Genomic DNA, 16453 nt, shown 5'->3' with positions numbered 1-16453 from the left:
TGAAACCAATTCTGGTTATCGCTTCTCGGCCTTTTGGCTAAGATCAAGTGTAGTATCTGTTCTTATCAGTTTAATATCTGATACGTCCCCTATCTGGGGACCATATATTAAATGGATTTTTAGAACAGGGAGATGGAAAAAGAGCTTGCTCTGTCCACTCCACGCATTGACCTGGTATTGCAGTATCTCCAGGACCGGTGCACCCCTTCTTTAATGCAGTTTCTAAAATCAGAAAGAATTGAATTCAATGTTTTTTGTTCATTTTGCTTGTTTGTCGGATTTTGGGATGGACTCTTTGGCTTTGCTTTTCTTCTCCTCATTGGATTTTTCATGTTCAAAGTTGCAGAAGCCAGATTACAAGCTCATTTTGGTTCAACTTCAGCAACTGTGCATTGCATTGCCATGTAATGTGATGCAATGCTATCTTTCTAGCTCTCCCTTTTTACTTCCTTTTGGATAAACAGACATATTAGGCAAGCATTTTGGAGCTTTCACCTAAATAACTACAGGTGGTGAGATAAGCTGCACAATATAATTGACCTTTCAGTATATTGTTGCACACACACCATCTATTTAGCAAATGCCCTTGTTATCAACAGCAGCCTTTTAAACTCACCTGAGCTAACAGGTATGTGCGCTGGTTACTCTGCTGCGCTTAAAATTTCTTTTTTGGTTTGCTACAATGCCTTTTCTGAAACGTTGTCTCCTTCTGCTGGAACACTGACTTCTTTCATTTAATGCCTGCAGACTATAAAAGAGAACCCAACCCAAAAAGTTTGGTTGATTAGTCTGTGGCATTCTGTTAAACTGTTGCTTATGGCGGTCTCTGTGAGCTTCTCAGCGACATTCAGCCAGCCAGGTATCCTGCCTGCAGTAGATGGAATGTGGCAATGGAACGCTGGCTGCGCGTGTCATAATAGGCTCTGAGCCTTTATATACCTGTGCACAGCAGCAGCCACCTTCAGTCTGCTGCTGGACAGCCAGCAGCAGCAGCAGCAGGAGAGGTATGTAATCAGGAGCCCTCCTGCTAAGGGTAGACAGCTGCTCATTCCACCCCACCCCCCGCCTTAATTGGTTCTCCTCCCTTCCAACGGTGTTGAGGCGGGTGGGAACAGCAGGGGGTGAAGGTGCTGTGTTTAAAGAGGTGGAGTTATGCAGATCTAAAACGCGTGGATTGCAGCAGCAGCAAGCCGAAAAGTGCAGGCATGTAAGGGATCTAGAGGTTGACAACATGTCTTCTTAACGGGAGTCCAGGAGCTCATCTCCACAAATGGACTTTTCAGGATCCTTGGGTGGCTCCGTAGTTTGAAACCAATTCTGGTTATCGCTTCTCGGCCTTTTGGCTAAGATCAAGTGTAGTATCTGTTCTTATCAGTTTAATATCTGATACGTCCCCTATCTGGGGACCATATATTAAATGGATTTTTAGAACAGGGAGATGGAAAAAGAGCTTGCTCTGTCCACTCCACGCATTGACCTGGTATTGCAGTATCTCCAGGACCGGTGCACCCCTTCTTTAATGCAGTTTCTAAAATCAGAAAGAATTGAATTCAATGTTTTTTGTTCATTTTGCTTGTTTGTCGGATTTTGGGATGGACTCTTTGGCTTTGCTTTTCTTCTCCTCATTGGATTTTTCATGTTCAAAGTTGCAGAAGCCAGATTACAAGCTCATTTTGGTTCAACTTCAGCAACTGTGCATTGCATTGCCATGTAATGTGATGCAATGCTATCTTTCTAGCTCTCCCTTTTTACTTCCTTTTGGATAAACAGACATATTAGGCAAGCATTTTGGAGCTTTCACCTAAATAACTACAGGTGGTGAGATAAGCTGCACAATATAATTGACCTTTCAGTATATTGTTGCACACACACCATCTATTTAGCAAATGCCCTTGTTATCAACAGCAGCCATTTAAACTCACCTGAGCTAACAGGTATGTGCGCTGGTTACTCTGCTGCGCTTAAAATTTCTTTTTTGGTTTGCTACAATGCCTTTTCTGAAACGTTGTCTCCTTCTGCTGGAACACTGACTTCTTTCATTTAATGCCTGCAGACTATAAAAGAGAACCCAACCCAAAAAGTTTGGTTGATTAGTCTGTGGCATTCTGTTAAACTGTTGCTTATGGCGGTCTCTGTGAGCTTCTCAGCGACATTCAGCCAGCCAGGTATCCTGCCTGCAGTAGATGGAATGTGGCAATGGAACGCTGGCTGCGCGTGTCATAATAGGCTCTGAGCCTTTATATACCTGTGCACAGCAGCAGCCACCTTCAGTCTGCTGCTGGACAGCCAGCAGCAGCAGCAGCAGGAGAGGTATGTAATCAGGAGCCCTCCTGCTAAGGGTAGACAGCTGCTCGTTCCACACCACCCCCCGCCTTAATTGGTTCTCCTCCCTTCCAACGGTGTTGAGGCGGGTGGGAACAGCAGGGGGTGAAGGTGCTGTGTTTAAAGAGGTGGAGTTATGCAGATCTAAAACGCGTGGATTGCAGCAGCAGCAAGCCGAAAAGTGCAGGCATGTAAGGGATCTAGAGGTTGACAACATGTCTTCTTAACGGGAGTCCAGGAGCTCATCTCCACAAATGGACTTTTCAGGATCCTTGGGTGGCTCCGTAGTTTGAAACCAATTCTGGTTATCGCTTCTCGGCCTTTTGGCTAAGATCAAGTGTAGTAGGAGTGTTTTGTGTAGCATAGGGGTGTGATGTGTCTAGTTAGTGCGTCGTATCCTCATGCTATGTAAATATGATGTAGAATTCTGTGTGTACTGGGCTGCGGCACTGTACACTGTCTGTTAACTTATTTTTTGTGCTAATAAAAGATATATTCAATCAAAAAAAATCTGTTCTTATCAGTTTAATATCTGATACGTCCCCTATCTGGGGACCATATATTAAATGGATTTTTAGAACAGGGAGATGGAAAAAGAGCTTGCTCTGTCCACTCCACGCATTGACCTGGTATTGCAGTATCTCCAGGACCGGTGCACCCCTTCTTTAATGCAGTTTCTAAAATCAGAAAGAATTGAATTCAATGTTTTTTGTTCATTTTGCTTGTTTGTCGGATTTTGGGATGGACTCTTTGGCTTTGCTTTTCTTCTCCTCATTGGATTTTTCATGTTCAAAGTTGCAGAAGCCAGATTACAAGCTCATTTTGGTTCAACTTCAGCAACTGTGCATTGCATTGCCATGTAATGTGATGCAATGCTATCTTTCTAGCTCTCCCTTTTTACTTCCTTTTGGATAAACAGACATATTAGGCAAGCATTTTGGAGCTTTCACCTAAATAACTACAGGTGGTGAGATAAGCTGCACAATATAATTGACCTTTCAGTATATTGTTGCACACACACCATCTATTTAGCAAATGCCCTTGTTATCAACAGCAGCCTTTTAAACTCACCTGAGCTAACAGGTATGTGCGCTGGTTACTCTGCTGCGCTTAAAATTTCTTTTTTGGTTTGCTACAATGCCTTTTCTGAAACGTTGTCTCCTTCTGCTGGAACACTGACTTCTTTCATTTAATGCCTGCAGACTATAAAAGAGAACCCAACCCAAAAAGTTTGGTTGATTAGTCTGTGGCATTCTGTTAAACTGTTGCTTATGGCGGTCTCTGTGAGCTTCTCAGCGACATTCAGCCAGCCAGGTATCCTGCCTGCAGTAGATGGAATGTGGCAATGGAACGCTGGCTGCGCGTGTCATAATAGGCTCTGAGCCTTTATATACCTGTGCACAGCAGCAGCCACCTTCAGTCTGCTGCTGGACAGCCAGCAGCAGCAGCAGCAGGAGAGGTATGTAATCAGGAGCCCTCCTGCTAAGGGTAGACAGCTGCTCGTTCCACCCCACCCCCCGCCTTAATTGGTTCTCCTCCCTTCCAACGGTGTTGAGGCGGGTGGGAACAGCAGGGGGTGAAGGTGCTGTGTTTAAAGAGGTGGAGTTATGCAGATCTAAAACGCGTGGATTGCAGCAGCAGCAAGCCGAAAAGTGCAGGCATGTAAGGGATCTAGAGGTTGACAACATGTCTTCTTAACGGGAGTCCAGGAGCTCATCTCCACAAATGAACTTTTCAGGATCCTTGGGTGGCTCCGTAGTTTGAAACCAATTCTGGTTATCGCTTCTCGGCCTTTTGGCTAAGATCAAGTGTAGTATCTGTTCTTATCAGTTTAATATCTGATACGTCCCCTATCTGGGGACCATATATTAAATGGATTTTTAGAACAGGGAGATGGAAAAAGAGCTTGCTCTGTCCACTCCACGCATTGACCTGGTATTGCAGTATCTCCAGGACCGGTGCACCCCTTCTTTAATGCAGTTTCTAAAATCAGAAAGAATTGAATTCAATGTTTTTTGTTCATTTTGCTTGTTTGTCGGATTTTGGGATGGACTCTTTGGCTTTGCTTTTCTTCTCCTCATTGGATTTTTCATGTTCAAAGTTGCAGAAGCCAGATTACAAGCTCATTTTGGTTCAACTTCAGCAACTGTGCATTGCATTGCCATGTAATGTGATGCAATGCTATCTTTCTAGCTCTCCCTTTTTACATCCTTTTGGATGAACAGACATATTAGGCAAGCATTTTGGAGCTTTCACCTAAATAACTACAGGTGGTGAGATAAGCTGCACAATATAATTGACCTTTCAGTATATTGTTGCACACACACCATCTATTTAGCAAATGCCCTTGTTATCAACAGCAGCCTTTTAAACTCACCTGAGCTAACAGGTATGTGCGCTGGTTACTCTGCTGCGCTTAAAATTTCTTTTTTGGTTTGCTACAATGCCTTTTCTGAAACGTTGTCTCCTTCTGCTGGAACACTGACTTCTTTCATTTAATGCCTGCAGACTATAAAAGAGAACCCAACCCAAAAAGTTTGGTTGATTAGTCTGTGGCATTCTGTTAAACTGTTGCTTATGGTGGTCTCTGTGAGCTTCTCAGCGACATTCAGCCAGCCAGGTATCCTGCCTGCAGTAGATGGAATGTGGCAATGGAACGCTGGCTGCGCGTGTCATAATAGGCTCTGAGCCTTTATATACCTGTGCACAGCAGCATCCACCTTCAGTCTGCTGCTGGACAGCCAGCAGCAGCAGCAGCAGGAGAGGTATGTAATCAGGAGCCCTCCTGCTAAGGGTAGACAGCTGCTCGTTCCACCCCACCCCCCGCCTTAATTGGTTCTCCTCCCTTCCAACGGTGTTGAGGCGGGTGGGAACAGCAGGGGGTGAAGGTGCTGTGTTTAAAGAGGTGGAGTTATGCAGATCTAAAACGCGTGGATTGCAGCAGCAGCAAGCCGAAAAGTGCAGGCATGTAAGGGATCTAGAGGTTGACAACATGTCTTCTTAACGGGAGTCCAGGAGCTCATCTCCACAAATGGACTTTTCAGGATCCTTGGGTGGCTCCGTAGTTTGAAACCAATTCTGGTTATCGCTTCTCGGCCTTTTGGCTAAGATCAAGTGTAGTATCTGTTCTTATCAGTTTAATATCTGATACGTCCCCTATCTGGGGACCATATATTAAATGGATTTTTAGAACAGGGAGATGGAAAAAGAGCTTGCTCTGTCCACTCCACGCATTGACCTGGTATTGCAGTATCTCCAGGACCGGTGCACCCCTTCTTTAATGCAGTTTCTAAAATCAGAAAGAATTGAATTCAATGTTTTTTGTTCATTTTGCTTGTTTGTCGGATTTTGGGATGGACTCTTTGGCTTTGCTTTTCTTCTCCTCATTGGATTTTTCATGTTCAAAGTTGCAGAAGCCAGATTACAAGCTCATTTTGGTTCAACTTCAGCAACTGTGCATTGCATTGCCATGTAATGTGATGCAATGCTATCTTTCTAGCTCTCCCTTTTTACTTCCTTTTGGATAAACAGACATATTAGGCAAGCATTTTGGAGCTTTCACCTAAATAACTACAGGTGGTGAGATAAGCTGCACAATATAATTGACCTTTCAGTATATTGTTGCACACACACCATCTATTTAGCAAATGCCCTTGTTATCAACAGCAGCCTTTTAAACTCACCTGAGCTAACAGGTATGTGCGCTGGTTACTCTGCTGCGCTTAAAATTTCTTTTTTGGTTTGCTACAATGCCTTTTCTGAAACGTTGTCTCCTTCTGCTGGAACACTGACTTCTTTAATTTAATGCCTGCAGACTATAAAAGAGAACCCAACCCAAAAAGTTTGGTTGATTAGTCTGTGGCATTCTGTTAAACGGTTGCTTATGGCGGTCTCTGTGAGCTTCTCAGCGACATTCAGCCAACCAGGTATCCTGCCTGCAGTAAATGGAATGTGGCAATGGAACGCTGGCTGCGCGTGTCATAATAGGCTCTGAGCCTTTATATACCTGTGCACAGCAGCAGCCACCTTCAGTCTGCTGCTGGACAGCCAGCAGCAGCAGCAGCAGGAGAGGTATGTAATCAGGAGCCCTCCTGCTAAGGGTAGACAGCTGCTCGTTCCACCCCACCCCCCGCCTTAATTGGTTCTCCTCCCTTCCAACGGTGTTGAGGCGGGTGGGAACAGCAGGGGGTGAAGGTGCTGTGTTTAAAGAGGTGGAGTTATGCAGATCTAAAACGCGTGGATTGCAGCAGCAGCAAGCCGAAAAGTGCAGGCATGTAAGGGATCTAGAGGTTGACAACATGTCTTCTTAACGGGAGTCCAGGAGCTCATCTCCACAAATGGACTTTTCAGGATCCTTGGGTGGCTCCGTAGTTTGAAACCAATTCTGGTTATCGCTTCTCGGCCTTTTGGCTAAGATCAAGTGTAGTATCTGTTCTTATCAGTTTAATATCTGATACGTCCCCTATCTGGGGACCATATATTAAATGGATTTTTAGAACAGGGAGATGGAAAAAGAGCTTGCTCTGTCCACTCCACGCATTGACCTGGTATTGCAGTATCTCCAGGACCGGTGCACCCCTTCTTTAATGCAGTTTCTAAAATCAGAAAGAATTGAATTCAATGTTTTTTGTTCATTTTGCTTGTTTGTCGGATTTTGGGATGGACTCTTTGGCTTTGCTTTTCTTCTCCTCATTGGATTTTTCATGTTCAAAGTTGCAGAAGCCAGATTACAAGCTCATTTTGGTTCAACTTCAGCAACTGTGCATTGCATTGCCATGTAATGTGATGCAATGCTATCTTTCTAGCTCTCCCTTTTTACTTCCTTTTGGATAAACAGACATATTAGGCAAGCATTTTGGAGCTTTCACCTAAATAACTACAGGTGGTGAGATAAGCTGCACAATATAATTGACCTTTCAGTATATTGTTGCACACACACCATCTATTTAGCAAATGCCCTTGTTATCAACAGCAGCCTTTTAAACTCACCTGAGCTAACAGGTATGTGCGCTGGTTACTCTGCTGCGCTTAAAATTTCTTTTTTGGTTTGCTACAATGCCTTTTTTGAAACGTTGTCTCCTTCTGCTGGAACACTGACTTCTTTCATTTAATGCCTGCAGACTATAAAAGAGAACCCAACCCAAAAAGTTTGGTTGATTAGTCTGTGGCATTCTGTTAAACTGTTGCTTATGGCGGTCTCTGTGAGCTTCTCAGCGACATTCAGCCAGCCAGGTATCCTGCCTGCAGTAGATGGAATGTGGCAATGGAACGCTGGCTGCGCGTGTCATAATAGGCTCTGAGCCTTTATATACCTGTGCACAGCAGCAGCCACCTTCAGTCTGCTGCTGGACAGCCAGCAGCAGCAGCAGCAGCAGGAGAGGTATGTAATCAGGAGCCCTCCTGCTAAGGGTAGACAGCTGCTCGTTCCACCCCACCCCCCGCCTTAATTGGTTCTCCTCCCTTCCAACGGTGTTGAGGCGGGTGGGAACAGCAGGGGGTGAAGGTGCTGTGTTTAAAGAGGTGGAGTTATGCAGATCTAAAACGCGTGGATTGCAGCAGCAGCAAGCCGAAAAGTGCAGGCATGTAAGGGATCTAGAGGTTGACAACATGTCTTCTTAACGGGAGTCCAGGAGCTCATCTCCACAAATGGACTTTTCAGGATCCTTGGGTGGCTCCGTAGTTTGAAACCAATTCTGGTTATCGCTTCTCGGCCTTTTGGCTAAGATCAAGTGTAGTATCTGTTCCTTTTGGCTAAGATCAAGTGTAGTATCTTTTGAAAAGGCAGTTTTGTCCTTGGGCTGCCCTAGTAAATTGATGCATATTACTCACTGGTTTGGTGCACTTGTTAGTACGCCAGGTGGCTCATAGAGTTATCTGATGGAAAACATGGCCCTCCAGGATCGAAGTCACTAGCCTGGGTAAGTGTGAGGGCTTTGGAGCAATGTGCCCCAGGAGTAGGCGCCCTGGTGGGAGTCCAAGCTTACTGGGACTGGGAACCCCAGAAAGACTTGGCTTCGTAGCACGCCGCACCTTTGCCAATCATACTTTCTGAGCAACCCCCCCTAATCCTGTCCTCCGGACTAGGAAGGGGAATTTTTATAAACCCAGTCGGAGGTCCGGTCAGCTTTGGGCTGAGAAACCAACACAGGCTCCGGCTCCACTAGGGTGGCAGCCTAGATGGAAGCTGGGAGCACGAAAACGGCTCTTCTCCGGCTTCGGCTAGGGAGAGCATCGGAGATCCCTGACCCTCGCTGTGGCCTTCTGGCTCGGAGGGATGGGGATGGTTTATTGGGGACCCTCTCCTCCGGGAAGGGACCACATGAATCCTCGCCTCGTGCACTGTTTTGGTGTGACTTCGGTCACATTTTTCAGTGCCTTGGATGCAGCTTCAATCAAAAAATCTGTTCTTATCAGTTTAATATCTGATACGTCCCCTATCTGGGGACCATATATTAAATGGATTTTTAGAACAGGGAGATGGAAAAAGAGCTTGCTCTGTCCACTCCACGCATTGACCTGGTATTGCAGTATCTCCAGGACCGGTGCACCCCTTCTTTAATGCAGTTTCTAAAATCAGAAAGAATTGAATTCAATGTTTTTTGTTCATTTTGCTTGTTTGTCGGATTTTGGGATGGACTCTTTGGCTTTGCTTTTCTTCTCCTCATTGGATTTTTCATGTTCAAAGTTGCAGAAGCCAGATTACAAGCTCATTTTGGTTCAACTTCAGCAACTGTGCATTGCATTGCCATGTAATGTGATGCAATGCTATCTTTCTAGCTCTCCCTTTTTACTTCCTTTTGGATAAACAGACATATTAGGCAAGCATTTTGGAGCTTTCACCTAAATAACTACAGGTGGTGAGATAAGCTGCACAATATAATTGACCTTTCAGTATATTGTTGCACACACACCATCTATTTAGCAAATGCCCTTGTTATCAACAGCAGCCTTTTAAACTCACCTGAGCTAACAGGTATGTGCGCTGGTTACTCTGCTGCGCTTAAAATTTCTTTTTTGGTTTGCTGCAATGCCTTTTTTGAAACGTTGTCTCCTTCTGCTGGAACACTGACTTCTTTCATTTAATGCCTGCAGACTATAAAAGAGAACCCAACCCAAAAAGTTTGGTTGATTAGTCTGTGGCATTCTGTTAAACTGTTGCTTATGGCGGTCTCTGTGAGCTTCTCAGCGACATTCAGCCAGCCAGGTATCCTGCCTGCAGTAGATGGAATGTGGCAATGGAACGCTGGCTGCGCGTGTCATAATAGGCTCTGAGCCTTTATATACCTGTGCACAGCAGCAGCCACCGTCAGTCTGCTGCTGGACAGCCAGCAGCAGCAGCAGCAGCAGCAGGAGAGGTATGTAATCAGGAGCCCTCCTGCTAAGGGTAGACAGCTGCTCGTTCCACCCCACCCCCCGCCTTAATTGGTTCTCCTCCCTTCCAACGGTGTTGAGGCGGGTGGGAACAGCAGGGGGTGAAGGTGCTGTGTTTAAAGAGGTGGAGTTATGCAGATCTAAAACGCGTGGATTGCAGCAGCAGCAAGCCGAAAAGTGCAGGCATGTAAGGGATCTAGAGGTTGACAACATGTCTTCTTAACGGGAGTCCAGGAGCTCATCTCCACAAATGGACTTTTCAGGATCCTTGGGTGGCTCCGTAGTTTGAAACCAATTCTGGTTATCGCTTCTCGGCCTTTTGGCTAAGATCAAGTGTAGTATCTGTTCTTATCAGTTTAATATCTGATACGTCCCCTATCTGGGGACCATATATTAAATGGATTTTTAGAACAGGGAGATGGAAAAAGAGCTTGCTCTGTCCACTCCACGCATTGACCTGGTATTGCAGTATCTCCAGGACCGGTGCACCCCTTCTTTAATGCAGTTTCTAAAATCAGAAAGAATTGAATTCAATGTTTTTTGTTCATTTTGCTTGTTTGTCGGATTTTGGGATGGACTCTTTGGCTTTGCTTTTCTTCTCCTCATTGGATTTTTTATGTTCAAAGTTGCAGAAGCCAGATTACAAGCTCATTTTGGTTCAACTTCAGCAACTGTGCATTGCATTGCCATGTAATGTGATGCAATGCTATCTTTCTAGCTCTCCCTTTTTACTTCCTTTTGGATAAACAGAAATATTAGGCAAGCATTTTGGAGCTTTCACCTAAATAACTACAGGTGGTGAGATAAGCTGCACAATATAATTGACCTTTCAGTATATTGTTGCACACACACCATCTATTTAGCAAATGCCCTTGTTATCAACAGCAGCCTTTTAAACTCACCTGAGCTAACAGGTATGTGCGCTGGTTACTCTGCTGCGCTTAAAATTTCTTTTTTGGTTTGCTACAATGCCTTTTCTGAAACGTTGTCTCCTTCTGCTGGAACACTGACTTCTTTCATTTAATGCCTGCAGACTATAAAAGAGAACCCAACCCAAAAAGTTTGGTTGATTAGTCTGTGGCATTCTGTTAAACTGTTGCTTATGGCGGTCTCTGTGAGCTTCTCAGCGACATTCAGCCAGCCAGGTATCCTGCCTGCAGTAGATGGAATGTGGCAATGGAACGCTGGCTGCGCGTGTCATAATAGGCTCTGAGCCTTTATATACCTGTGCACAGCAGCAGCCACCTTCAGTCTGCTGCTGGACAGCCAGCAGCAGCAGCAGGAGAGGTATGTAATCAGGAGCCCTCCTGCTAAGGGTAGACAGCTGCTCGTTCCACCCCACCCCCCGCCTTAATTGGTTCTCCTCCCTTCCAACGGTGTTGAGGCGGGTGGGAACAGCAGGGGGTGAAGGTGCTGTGTTTAAAGAGGTGGAGTTATGCAGATCTAAAACGCGTGGATTGCAGCAGCAGCAAGCCGAAAAGTGCAGGCATGTAAGGGATCTAGAGGTTGACAACATGTCTTCTTAACGGGAGTCCAGGAGCTCATCTCCACAAATGGACTTTTCAGGATCCTTGGGTGGCTCCGTAGTTTGAAACCAATTCTGGTTATCGCTTCTCGGCCTTTTGGCTAAGATCAAGTGTAGTATCTGTTCTTATCAGTTTAATATCTGATACGTCCCCTATCTGGGGACCATATATTAAATGGATTTTTAGAACAGGGAGATGGAAAAAGAGCTTGCTCTGTCCACTCCACGCATTGACCTGGTATTGCAGTATCTCCAGGACCGGTGCATCCCTTCTTTAATGCAGTTTCTAAAATCAGAAAGAATTGAATTCAATGTTTTTTGTTCATTTTGCTTGTTTGTCGGATTTTGGGATGGACTCTTTGGCTTTGCTTTTCTTCTCCTCATTGGATTTTTCATGTTCAAAGTTGCAGAAGCCAGATTACAAGCTCATTTTGGTTCAACTTCAGCAACTGTGCATTGCATTGCCATGTAATGTGATGCAATGCTATCTTTCTAGCTCTCCCTTTTTACTTCCTTTTGGATAAACAGACATATTAGGCAAGCATTTTGGAGCTTTCACCTAAATAACTACAGGTGGTGAGATAAGCTGCACAATATAATTGACCTTTCAGTATATTGTTGCACACACACCATCTATTTAGCAAATGCCCTTGTTATCAACAGCAGCCTTTTAAACTCACCTGAGCTAACAGGTATGTGCGCTGGTTACTCTGCTGCGCTTAAAATTTCTTTTTTGGTTTGCTACAATGCCTTTTCTGAAACGTTGTCTCCTTCTGCTGGAACACTGACTTCTTTCATTTAATGCCTGCAGACTATAAAAGAGAACCCAACCCAAAAAGTTTGGTTGATTAGTCTGTGGCATTCTGTTAAACTGTTGCTTATGGCGGTCTCTGTGAGCTTCTCAGCGACATTCAGCCAGCCAGGTATCCTGCATGCAGTAGATGGAATGTGACAATGGAACGCTGGCTGCGCGTGTCATAATAGGCTCTGAGCCTTTATATACCTGTGCACAGCAGCAGCCACCTTCAGTCTGCTGCTGGACAGCCAGCAGCAGCAGCAGCAGGAGAGGTATGTAATCAGGAGCCCTCCTGCTAAGGGTAGACAGCTGCTCGTTCCACCCCACCCCCCGCCTTAATTCGTTCTCCTCCCTTCCAACGGTGTTGAGGCGGGTGGGAACAGCAGGGGGTGAAGGTGCTGTGTTTAAAGAGGTGGAGTTATGCAGATCTAAAACGCGTGGATTGCAGCAGCAGCAAGCCGAAAAGTGCAGGCATGTAAGGGATCTAGAGGTTGACAACATGTCTTCTTAACGGGAGTCCAGGAGCTCATCTCCACAAATGGACTTTTCAGGATCCTTGGGTGGCTCCGTAGTTTGAAACCAATTCTGGTTATCGCTTCTCGGCCTTTTGGCTAAGATCAAGTGTAGTATCTGTTCTTATCAGTTTAATATCTGATACGTCCCCTATCTGGGGACCATATATTAAATTGATTTTTAGAACAGGGAGATGGAAAAAGAGCTTGCTCTGTCCACTCCACGCATTGACCTGGTATTGCAGTATCTCCAGGACCGGTGCACCCCTTCTTTAATGCAGTTTCTAAAATCAGAAAGAATTGAATTCAATGTTTTTTGTTCATTTTGCTTGTTTGTCGGATTTTGGGATGGACTCTTTGGCTTTGCTTTTCTTCTCCTCATTGGATTTTTCATGTTCAAAGTTGCAGAAGCCAGATTACAAGCTCATTTTGGTTCAACTTCAGCAACTGTGCATTGCATTGCCATGTAATGTGATGCAATGCTATCTTTCTAGCTCTCCCTTTTTACTTCCTTTTGGATAAACAGACATATTAGGCAAGCATTTTGGAGCTTTCACCTAAATAACTACAGGTGGTGAGATAAGCTGCACAATATAATTGACCTTTCAGTATATTGTTGCACACACACCATCTATTTAGCAAATGCCCTTGTTATCAACAGCAGCCTTTTAAACTCACCTGAGCTAACAGGTATGTGCGCTGGTTACTCTGCTGCGCTTAAAATTTCTTTTTTGGTTTGCTACAATGCCTTTTCTGAAACGTTGTCTCCTTCTGCTGGAACACTGACTTCTTTCATTTAATGCCTGCAGACTATAAAAGAGAACCCAACCCAAAAAGTTTGGTTGATTAGTCTGTGGCATTCTGTTAAACTGTTGCTTATGGCGGTCTCTGTGAGCTTCTCAGCGACATTCAGCCAGCCAGGTATCCTGCCTGCAGTAGATGGAATGTGGCAATGGAACGCTGGCTGCGCGTGTCATAATAGGCTCTGAGCCTTTATATACCTGTGCACAGCAGCAGCCACCTTCAGTCTGCTGCTGGACAGCCAGCAGCAGCAGCAGCAGCAGGAGAGGTATGTAATCAGGAGCCCTCCTGCTAAGGGTAGACAGCTGCTCGTTCCACCCCACCCCCCGCCTTAATTGGTTCTCCTCCCTTCCAACGGTGTTGAGGCGGGTGGGAACAGCAGGGGGTGAAGGTGCTGTGTTTAAAGAGGTGGAGTTATGCAGATCTAAAACGCGTGGATTGCAGCAGCAGCAAGCCGAAAAGTGCAGGCATGTAAGGGATCTAGAGGTTGACAACATGTCTTGTTAACGGGAGTCCAGGAGCTCATCTCCACAAATGGACTTTTCAGGATCCTTGGGTGGCTCCGTAGTTTGAAACCAATTCTGGTTATCGCTTCTCGGCCTTTTGGCTAAGATCAAGTGTAGTATCTGTTCTTATCAGTTTAATATCTGATACGTCCCCTATCTGGAGACCATATATTAAATGGATTTTTAGAACAGGGAGATGGAAAAAGAGCTTGCTCTGTCCACTCCACGCATTGACCTGGAATTGCAGTATCTCCAGGACCGGTGCACCCCTTCTTTAATGCAGTTTCTAAAATCAGAAAGAATTGAATTCAATGTTTTTTGTTCATTTTGCTTGTTTGTCGGATTTTGGGATGGACTCTTTGGCTTTGCTTTTCTTCTCCTCATTGGATTTTTCATGTTCAAAGTTGCAGAAGCCAGATTACAAGCTCATTTTGGTTCAACTTCAGCAACTGTGCATTGCATTGCCATGTAATGTGATGCAATGCTATCTTTCTAGCTCTCCCTTTTTACTTCCTTTTGGATAAACAGACATATTAGGCAAGCATTTTGGAGCTTTCACCTAAATAACTACAGGTGGTGAGATAAGCTGCACAATATAATTGACCTTTCAGTATATTGTTGCACACACACCATCTATTTAGCAAATGCCCTTGTTATCAACAGCAGCCTTTTAAACTCACCTGAGCTAACAGGTATGTGCGCTGGTTACTCTGCTGCGCTTAAAATTTCTTTTTTGGTTTGCTACAATGCCTTTTCTGAAACGTTGTCTCCTTCTGCTGGAACACTGACTTCTTTCATTTAATGCCTGCAGACTATAAAAGAGAACCCAACCCAAAAAGTTTGGTTGATTAGTCTGTGGCATTCTGTTAAACTGTTGCTTATGGCGGTCTCTGTGAGCTTCTCAGCGACATTCAGCCAGCCAGGTATCCTGCCTGCAGTAGATGGAATGTGGCAATGGAACGCTGGCTGCGCGTGTCATAATAGGCTCTGAGCCTTTATATACCTGTGCACAGCAGCAGCCACCTTCAGTCTGCTGCTGGACAGCCAGCAGCAGCAGCAGCAGGAGAGGTATGTAATCAGGAGCCCTCCTGCTAAGGGTAGACAGCTGCTCGTTCCACCCCACCCCCCGCCTTAATTGGTTCTCCTCCCTTCCAACGGTGTTGAGGCGGGTGGGAACAGCAGGGGGTGAAGGTGCTGTGTTTAAAGAGGTGGAGTTATGCAGATCTAAAACGCGTGGATTTCAGCAGCAGCAAGCCGAAAAGTGCAGGCATGTAAGGGATCTAGAGGTTGACAACATGTCTTCTTAACGGGAGTCCAGGAGCTCATCTCCACAAATGGACTTTTCAGGATCCTTGGGTGGCTCCGTAGTTTGAAACCAATTCTGGTTATCGCTTCTCGGCCTTTTGGCTAAGATCAAGTGTAGTATCTGTTCTTATCAGTTTAATATCTGATACGTCCCCTATCTGGGGACCATATATTAAATGGATTTTTAGAACAGGGAGATGGAAAAAGATCTTGCTCTGTCCACTCCACGCATTGACCTGGTATTGCAGTATCTCCAGGACAGGTGCACCCCTTCTTTAATGCAGTTTCTAAAATCAGAAAGAATTGAATTCAATGTTTTTTGTTCATTTTGCTTGTTTGTCGGATATTGGGATGGACTCTTTGGCTTTGCTTTTCTTCTCCTCATTGGATTTTTCATGTTCAAAGTTGCAGAAGCCAGATTACAAGCTCATTTTGGTTCAACTTCAGCAACTGTGCATTGCATTGCCATGTAATGTGATGCAATGCTATCTTTCTAGCTCTCCCTTTTTACTTCCTTTTGGATAAACAGACATATTAGGCAAGCATTTTGGAGCTTTCACCTAAATAACTACAGGTGGTGAGATAAGCTGCCCAATATAATTGACCTTTCAGTATATTGTTGCACACACACCATCTATTTAGCAAATGCCCTTGTTATCAACAGCAGCCTTTTAAACTCACCTGAGCTAACAGGTATGTGCGCTGGTTACTCTGCTGCGCTTAAAATTTCTTTTTTGGTTTGCTACAATGCCTTTTCTGAAACGTTGTCTCCTTCTGCTGGAACACTGACTTCTTTCATTTAATGCCTGCAGACTATAAAAGAGAACCCAACCCAAAAAGTTTGGTTGATTAGTCTGTGGCATTCTGTTAAACTGTTGCTTATGGCGGTCTCTGTGAGCTTCTCAGCGACATTCAGCCAGCCAGGTATCCTGCCTGCAGTAGATGGAATGTGGCAATGGAACGCTGGCTGCGCGTGTCATAATAGGCTCTGAGCCTTTATATACCTGTGCACAGCAGCAGCCACCTTCAGTCTGCTGCTGGACAGCCAGCAGCAGCAGCAGCAGGAGAGGTATGTAATCAGGAGCCCTCCTGCTAAGGGTAGACAGCTGCTCGTTCCACCCCACCCCCCGCCTTAATTGGTTCTCCTCCCTTCCAACGGTGTTGAGGCGGGTGGGAACAGCAGGGGGTGAAGGTGCTGTGTTTAAAGAGGTGGAGTTATGCAGATCTAAAACGCGTGGATTGCAGCAGCAGCAAGCCGAAAAGTGCAGGCATGTAAGGGATCTAGAGGTTGACAACATGTCTTCTTAACGGGAGT

At 45.1% G+C, this 16453-nt stretch overlaps 12 non-coding genes and 1 pseudogene across 12 annotated transcripts; all 13 read left to right on the top strand.

Annotated features, from left to right (window-relative positions):
* Nucleotides 1–17: 17 nt before the first annotated feature.
* Nucleotides 18–208, top strand: LOC141275178 (U2 spliceosomal RNA). The gene has a single exon (XR_012323428.1). It is a non-coding gene; the product is annotated as a U2 spliceosomal RNA (small nuclear RNA).
* A 1115-nt stretch (nucleotides 209–1323) lies between these two features.
* LOC141275177 (U2 spliceosomal RNA) lies at nucleotides 1324–1514 on the top strand. Its single transcript, XR_012323427.1, has one exon. It is a non-coding gene; the product is annotated as a U2 spliceosomal RNA (small nuclear RNA).
* Nucleotides 1515–2790: 1276 nt separating this feature from the next.
* On the top strand, nucleotides 2791–2985 carry LOC141150293 (U2 spliceosomal RNA). The gene has a single exon (XR_012246550.1). It is a non-coding gene; the product is annotated as a U2 spliceosomal RNA (small nuclear RNA).
* Nucleotides 2986–4100: 1115 nt separating this feature from the next.
* On the top strand, nucleotides 4101–4291 carry LOC141275176 (U2 spliceosomal RNA). The gene has a single exon (XR_012323426.1). It is a non-coding gene; the product is annotated as a U2 spliceosomal RNA (small nuclear RNA).
* A 1115-nt stretch (nucleotides 4292–5406) lies between these two features.
* Nucleotides 5407–5597, top strand: LOC141275175 (U2 spliceosomal RNA). The gene has a single exon (XR_012323425.1). It is a non-coding gene; the product is annotated as a U2 spliceosomal RNA (small nuclear RNA).
* Nucleotides 5598–6712: 1115 nt separating this feature from the next.
* LOC141275174 (U2 spliceosomal RNA) lies at nucleotides 6713–6903 on the top strand. The gene has a single exon (XR_012323424.1). It is a non-coding gene; the product is annotated as a U2 spliceosomal RNA (small nuclear RNA).
* Nucleotides 6904–8021: 1118 nt separating this feature from the next.
* Nucleotides 8022–8169, top strand: LOC141150952 (U2 spliceosomal RNA; annotated as a pseudogene).
* A 524-nt stretch (nucleotides 8170–8693) lies between these two features.
* Nucleotides 8694–8875, top strand: LOC141150186 (U2 spliceosomal RNA). Its single transcript, XR_012246451.1, has one exon. It is a non-coding gene; the product is annotated as a U2 spliceosomal RNA (small nuclear RNA).
* A 1121-nt stretch (nucleotides 8876–9996) lies between these two features.
* On the top strand, nucleotides 9997–10187 carry LOC141275173 (U2 spliceosomal RNA). The gene has a single exon (XR_012323423.1). It is a non-coding gene; the product is annotated as a U2 spliceosomal RNA (small nuclear RNA).
* Nucleotides 10188–11299: 1112 nt separating this feature from the next.
* LOC141149502 (U2 spliceosomal RNA) lies at nucleotides 11300–11490 on the top strand. Its single transcript, XR_012245795.1, has one exon. It is a non-coding gene; the product is annotated as a U2 spliceosomal RNA (small nuclear RNA).
* A 1115-nt stretch (nucleotides 11491–12605) lies between these two features.
* Nucleotides 12606–12796, top strand: LOC141151363 (U2 spliceosomal RNA). The gene has a single exon (XR_012247048.1). It is a non-coding gene; the product is annotated as a U2 spliceosomal RNA (small nuclear RNA).
* A 1118-nt stretch (nucleotides 12797–13914) lies between these two features.
* Nucleotides 13915–14105, top strand: LOC141149837 (U2 spliceosomal RNA). Its single transcript, XR_012246120.1, has one exon. It is a non-coding gene; the product is annotated as a U2 spliceosomal RNA (small nuclear RNA).
* A 1115-nt stretch (nucleotides 14106–15220) lies between these two features.
* Nucleotides 15221–15411, top strand: LOC141150136 (U2 spliceosomal RNA). Its single transcript, XR_012246405.1, has one exon. It is a non-coding gene; the product is annotated as a U2 spliceosomal RNA (small nuclear RNA).
* The last annotated feature ends 1042 nt before the right edge of the window (nucleotides 15412–16453 follow it).

The sequence above is a fragment of the Phyllobates terribilis genome, unplaced genomic scaffold, assembly GCF_046119375.1.
Source record: "Phyllobates terribilis strain yellow unplaced genomic scaffold, ASM4611937v1 Scaffold_5__5_contigs__length_657084704, whole genome shotgun sequence".
Taxonomy (NCBI): Eukaryota; Metazoa; Chordata; class Amphibia; order Anura; family Dendrobatidae; genus Phyllobates; species Phyllobates terribilis.
Note: the sequence above shows the minus strand (reverse complement) of the source record. Positions and strands in the feature narration are given on the sequence as shown.